Below are 6,940 nucleotides of genomic sequence, written 5' to 3' on the forward strand. Positions count from 1 at the left end.
GAATAAATATCTCAACTTCATATTCTTCCCACTTTTCAATCTCTTACTGGTGTCTTCCATTGAACAAAGCCAACCAGAAATCAGAAAGCAAGGAAGCTCTTTGATGTCATCCATAAAGTTGACCTTCCTGGGGCCCAGGGCAAGGTGGAAAAGGATGGAAAATGAATGAGTCAGATGGGACAAATGAATAAGCAGAGGGGAAAACACGAAGTAATACAAAATAATCCAAGAGAAGATAAGAAAGAAGGGGAAAAGGAAGACAGAAATGGTTAGATAAGGAGATAGCACTTCTTGGGATAGAGATTTAACCCAAAATGTTCTTCAATTGAAAGCAATGATCATCTACTTGGATAAAAACCAAATGACCAAAGAGACTTAATCATATGTCATTTACAAAAGACACTTCTAAAAATGGAGATAAAAAAAATGTTGACACAAAGTATGGACAAAAGATGTACCATAAAACATCAGCCAAACTGTATTAATATCAGACAAAAACGTGAAGGCAGAAAAGTTACTAGAGATAAAGGTGAACACCTCAAAATGCTCACTGCTTCAATTTACCAAGAAGACCTACTAATTCTAAATTTGTAAAATAATATACTAAAATTAACTTCTAAAAATATAGCTTTAACACCTATAAAGCAAAATAGAACGTATACAGTAAAAAAAAAAAATCCACAACCATACTGGGGGATTTTAATATAACATCTCTCAGAATATGGTAGAATAAACAAATAAAAAATCATTATGAATACAGAGAATTTAAACAACATGGTTGACACATTTGACCTAATTGACGTTTTATATATATATGTAAAACAATAAATCCAACAACCACAGAAAATACCTTCATTTCAAGCACACACATACTATTATAAATGTTGATCATATGCTGGGCCAAAAAGCAAGTTTCAACAAATTTCAAAGGACTGAAATCATATATATTCTGTGACAACAAGGAAATTAAACTATATATTAAAAAAAGAGGGCTTCCCTGGTGGCGCAGTGGTTGAGAGTCCGCCTGCCGATGCAGGGGACGCGGGTTCGTGCCCCGGTCCGGGAGGATCCCACATGCCGCGGAGCGGCTGGGCCCGTGAGCCATGGCCGCTGAGCCTGTGCATCCAGAGCCTGTGCTCCGCAACGGGAGAGACCACAACAGTGAGAGGCCTGTGTACCGCCAAAGAAAAAAAAAAAGAACAAAACAAAAAGACAGCTAGAAAAACTCTATCATAATGGAAAACACATTGAACTGAATAATAATCAAAATACAGCTCATTAAAGCTTGAGAGATACAGCTATGGTCATACCTGAGAGGAAATACATGTCTTTAAATGTGAATATTAGAAAATATGAAAAGCTAAATATCAATGAGCTATAAGCATCCACATGAAAAATTTAGGGAAAGAAAAAGAATAGCAAATAAACCCAAAGAAAGTGCGAGGAGGGAAATAGAAAAGATAAGAATAGAAATAAACAAGACCAAACACAAACAGACAATAAGGTCATTCCTGAAAAGCTTTAAAATTCATGGTGAATATAATCAAGAAAAAAAAGAGAAGGCACAAATATCCAATGTTAGGAATAAGCAACAGGCCAACACAATAAATTCTTCAGGTATTAAAAAGTTAAGAAGAAAATATGAATAATTTTCTGCTAAAACATTTGAAAATTTAGATGAAAGAGATGAATTCCTATAAAATGCTACTTGTCAAATCGACACTAGAAGAAATAAGAGTAGTCCTATAACTATTAAAAATATTAAGTCATTTATTAAAAACTTTCCCGCAAAGAAAACCACGGTGCCAAATTACTTTATAAGTAAACTGTATTAACTATTAAGCAACAAAGAACACCAATGTTATATATACATTCTTTAAGGAAAGATAAAAAGAGGGACACTCCTCATCTATAATAAGGCCATCATAATCTTATACCAACCTCATAAGAATATTATGAGAAAGAAAAATTACAGGCCAATCTCATCCATGAACATAGATGCAAAAATTATAAACAATTATCAGCAAACATAAAAAATGTAAGAAAGAATGAGTAGGGTTTATTCTATGAATGCAAGTTTAGTTTACCATTAAAAAAATCAACATAACTCATTACTTCAATAGAATGAAGGAGGAAAACCATATAATCAACTCAGTAGCTGCAGAAATGCTGTTTAATAATATTCAATATCCACTCATGATAAAAATTCTTAGCAAACAAGGAATATGAGGGAACCCTCCTTCCTTATGATAAGGGTATGACAATATTATATTTAGTATCTATCCATTTGAGATGGGGAATAAGACTGGAATCTGTGCTAACAACATTCATATTCAACATTGTTCTCAAATTCCTAAGCAGTGTAGTAAAACTAAAAAAAAGACATAAAAGATATAAAAATTAGGATGATGATTAAAACTGTCATAATTCACAGATAATATGGTCATGTACATTGAAAACCTAAGAATGTTTTCAGTAAAATTTCTAGAATTAATGTGTGAAGGTAATTATGTGGTAAAAAAAAGATCAATACACAGAAATCAGTTGTTTTTCTCATCAACAACAAATGATAGAAAATCAAATTTTAAAAAGGTGTCCAAAATAGTGTAAAAATATCAGATATCTAAGAACATGTTTAACAATATATGTGTAAGGTATCTATGAGAAAAACCATGAAGCGTCATTGCAACAAATTAAAGATATAATCAAGTGAAAAGACATAGCAATTTCATGGATTGTGCCTTTTAAAAAATATTACTTCTCCCCAGATTGATTTATAGATTTAATATAATCCAGTCAAAATCCCTGCAGGTCTTTGCAGAACTTGTGAATCTAATTCTAAAATTAATAGACTGAAGAAGAATAAACTGAAAAGTCTTGTTTTACTGAATATTAAGACCTTTTATATATCATAGTAATCAAGGCAATGTGATATTGGCATAAATATTGATAAATAAACCAATGGAATAGAAAAAGAGCCCGGAAAAGACCCATGGATAGATGAACAATTGAATTAGACAAAAGAGGCACTGTAAAGTTGTGAGGAAAGAATAATCCTTTCAATGAATGAGCCTGTGACAATTACCTATTTATGGGAACAAAAATAAAACCACCTCTATACTTTCACACTTTCATACCATTAGGAAAAAAAATCAGGTGGATCACAGATTTAAATGTGAAAAGCAAAACAATAAATTTCTGCAATATATAGGGAAAATTTCTAAGCAGTATACAAAAATATCATCATAAAAAGATAAATTTGGTTATATTATATTAAGAACTTCTGTTTATCAAAAGATACCATTAAGAGGTCTAAGATGTAAGACATAGAATGGGAGAATAGATTTACAAGACATAACCAAAAAATAGCTGGTAACTTGAATATAAAACAAATAAGAAAAGACAGACAACTCATCATAAAATGGGCAGGAGAATTGGTACTTAGCAAAAGAGAATGTCCAAATGGCAAATAATCACGTGAAAAAGTGCTCAACCTCATGAGTCATCAAGAAAAGTCAAATTCCACCATGAGGTATCTCTGTACGTGCACCAGAATATCTCTTGTAAAAATTCTAATAATATTCCAATTGTCAAGGATGCGAAGAACTGGGGAAAGGTATGCATTGCTGGTGGTCGTGAAAATTGGTACAATTAATCTGAGAAACGGGCAGAATCTACAGGAGATGAGCATAGACACACCATGACCTCACAATGCCAACTCCTGCATACATGCCATGCAGAAATGCATGCATATGTGCACCAAGAGAAGGGTGCAAAATGTTCACTTCAACAATACTAATAAGAGTCCAAATCTGGAGATAGCTCAGATGTTTATCAGTAGTAGAATGGATACATGAATTGTGGTATTTACACACAATAGAAGAGTTAGAAAAACTACAGATACTTGTAAAAACATGGAAAAATATGGTAAATAACGTGTAAAGGGAAACAAGTCAAGCACGAAAGGATCATACTGCATGAATCCATTTAAAGTTCCAAACCAGACAACCTACTCTATTGTGAGTACGGATGGGTTAAACTATGAGTTGATTACTCTGAAAATCTGGATTGGAGGGCGAGACTTTTGGAGGGCTGACAATAATGCATTTCATGATCTGACATCGGTGTTTGCCTTGTGATAATTCATCACACAATTTTGTTTGTGAACTTCTTTTCTGTACATGTGTTATCTTTCCCAGTATAAAGGGTTAAGCCATTTGATTTGATGAGAAAGGGAGAGAATAAAGCAAGGAGGACATATTTTTCTTAGGGGTAGGAAGGCCCTACCTTATGTTATGTCTTGTAAATCTATTCTCCCATTCTATGTCTTACATCTTAGACCTCTTAATGGTATCTTTTGATAAACAGAAGTTCTTAATATAATATAGCCAAATTTATCTTTTTATGATGATATTTTTGTATCAAACTGCTTCCTTTGCCATTTTACAGGCTCAAATCAAAAGGGACAAGGGCCACTAGGGGAGGACTCGCTCTTTGGTGCCAAGATATCCGCCTTATTGTTTCAGATATCTTCGTTATGGGAAGGAAAATCTCTTTTTAACTTCCTTTTGACAGAAAAAGGCCTCTGTACTCTCTTAGGCTGTACTAGGTCTAGTAGTATTCTGCACCTTTTATATTGCATAATTCTTTTTTTTTTTTCCGGCACGCGGGCCTCTCACTGTTGTGGCCTCTCCCGTTGCGGAGCACAGGCTCCGGACGCGCAGGCTCAGCGGCCATGGCTCACGGGTCCAGCCGCTCCGCGGCACGTGGGATCCTCCCGGACCGGGGCACGAACCCGTGTCCCCTGCATCGGCAGGCGGACTCCCAACCACTGCGCCACCAGGGAAGCCCTGCATAATTCTTTATTTAGAATCATTTTTTTGTAAACCTCCTGGATACAAAAGCTAGTTTTTTTGTTGGCTTGCTTCAAAAATGTGAATGAGGGAATTCTATCATTCTTGGTATAGATCTTCAAGGTGTCTGGGAGTAAACTCAATATTAACGTCAATCTACAAGACAAAATTATTTAGGTTCTCATTCTTCAGAGATTTGTTCTTTTTCTTTTTGTCCCCAGTTACCACAGGTACAACAATTTTTACCCATGGAAGTTAGAGAAGGAGCATAAAGCCTGCAAGTGGATACTCCCTGGATTTCCACTAAATGAGAAAATGCCCAGAGAGGGGAGACACAAATGAGATTTCATTCTAACCAATGAATACTCTTTCTCGAGGTTAAAAATTTATGCTGGGAAGTGGAATACTACTGGGCAATAGTATTTCCAGTGATTCCAAAGATACAGTTTCCACCTACCCTTTTCTCTGGCAAAAAAGACTGTCTGCTCTCTCTCTCTCTCTCTCTCTCTCTGTGTGTGTGTGTGTGAGAGAGAGACAGAAGGAGAAAGAGTTGTTGAGAAGAGAGAGGGGATAAACACCAGCCATTGATTCACTTTCCTGTTAGAATGCTCAAACTATATCATTTTTAGAAAGGAGCAATGGTTGCCTGCAGGACTTTTGATTGAAAATAGGAATGATTGATGATGATCATGATGATGAAAGTATACTTCTTTATGTCTTTAGCTGAAGTTATCTGCAAATACATGACTTTTTTATTTTGCTGGAATGACCTCAACATATCTGTATGCTTTTACAGTAAACTCTCTTAAAACCCACATACGGAATCCAGACCATACTTCAGGGAATGGGATGGGAATGAGGGCTTTGCCTGGCACACAGCATCAATATGTTAGCTATAATGATTAGTAGTACTGATTTTATCCCTCAGGGGAACTACTGGGCTTAGCCATTGCATTGTATAAAGTGTCCTGCAGACCACACCCAATGTGTGACCCAGGCCAGTACTGCTCTTTATTGGGTCTTAATTTTGACGTCAGAAAAATGAAGAACTTGGATTCTGTAAGCTCTTTGACTCAAAGATTTCCTGCCTCAGTGGAGTACTCCAGGTTTCTCACAGGCTGGGGGTGAGCAAACCCTGGGTGTCAGCAGTGGTTGGTGCCAAGGGGTGTGTGTGTGTGTGTGTGTGTGTGTGTGTGTGTGTGAACACACAGATATGGAGGAGGGGATTTTGCCAGTTTCTTCAGGAGGCAGTGTTTGCCTTTCCCTGGGCAGAGGTTGTGAAGGTTAAGAAAACCTGGTGTAACAGATGCCAGGGACAGAATGTTAACCTAATTTGGTCAAAGAACAAAGAGTGTGTGAAACATGTGAAAATCCCAAATAGTGCAGTGGTATGGGGACACTTCCAGAAGAGCAGAAACAGAATTACTACCCAAGAATTCAGAGTAGGGTTGCCTTATCTCAGAGGGTGAGCCTAATGTAATTACCACTTCAAACAGTCTGGATGGTGAGGATGGAATCTTCTGGGTTGGAAGCCTGACTGCACTATTACTAGCCCTATGTTGTACCAGGTACTCCATGACACTGAGCCCCAATTTCCTTGACTGTAAAATGGGGTAAACATCTAACTTACAAGGCTGTTGTGAGGTGGAGCAGTACTAGGCAGAGTGGGGACTCAGCAAATGAGAGCTACTCTTATCAGAAGAAAATTAATAATTTTTCTAATTCCCAAGATAACGTCAGGTTTACTCATACCTTACTAAGAATCCTCAAACATCTCAGTAGTTTTCTACACTGACTGTACTCCCTGGTCCCCGTCCACCCCTTCCCCACACCCGTGTGTTTAGCTGCGGAGTGGAAGGAAGAAGAGACACGTGGGGTAAAGACTGGGACAAACCTGGCCCCCTGGTCCCCTGGCCTCCAGGCACGGTGGGGCCTGTCATGGCGGCCCGGCGACAGCTTAGGTGATCTCACACAGCAGAGCAGGAAGAATGAAAGAGTCTGGGGGTCAGGGCTGCCCAGACCCCTGCCCCGCCCGCGGTCGGCCAGGCCAGCCCTGCGCGAGCGCCGGCTCACACGGGTCCCACCTC

This window comes from Neophocaena asiaeorientalis, unplaced genomic scaffold (assembly GCF_003031525.2).
Source record: "Neophocaena asiaeorientalis asiaeorientalis breed wild unplaced genomic scaffold, Neophocaena_asiaeorientalis_V1.1 scaffold72, whole genome shotgun sequence".
NCBI classification, from domain to species: domain Eukaryota; kingdom Metazoa; phylum Chordata; class Mammalia; order Artiodactyla; family Phocoenidae; genus Neophocaena; species Neophocaena asiaeorientalis.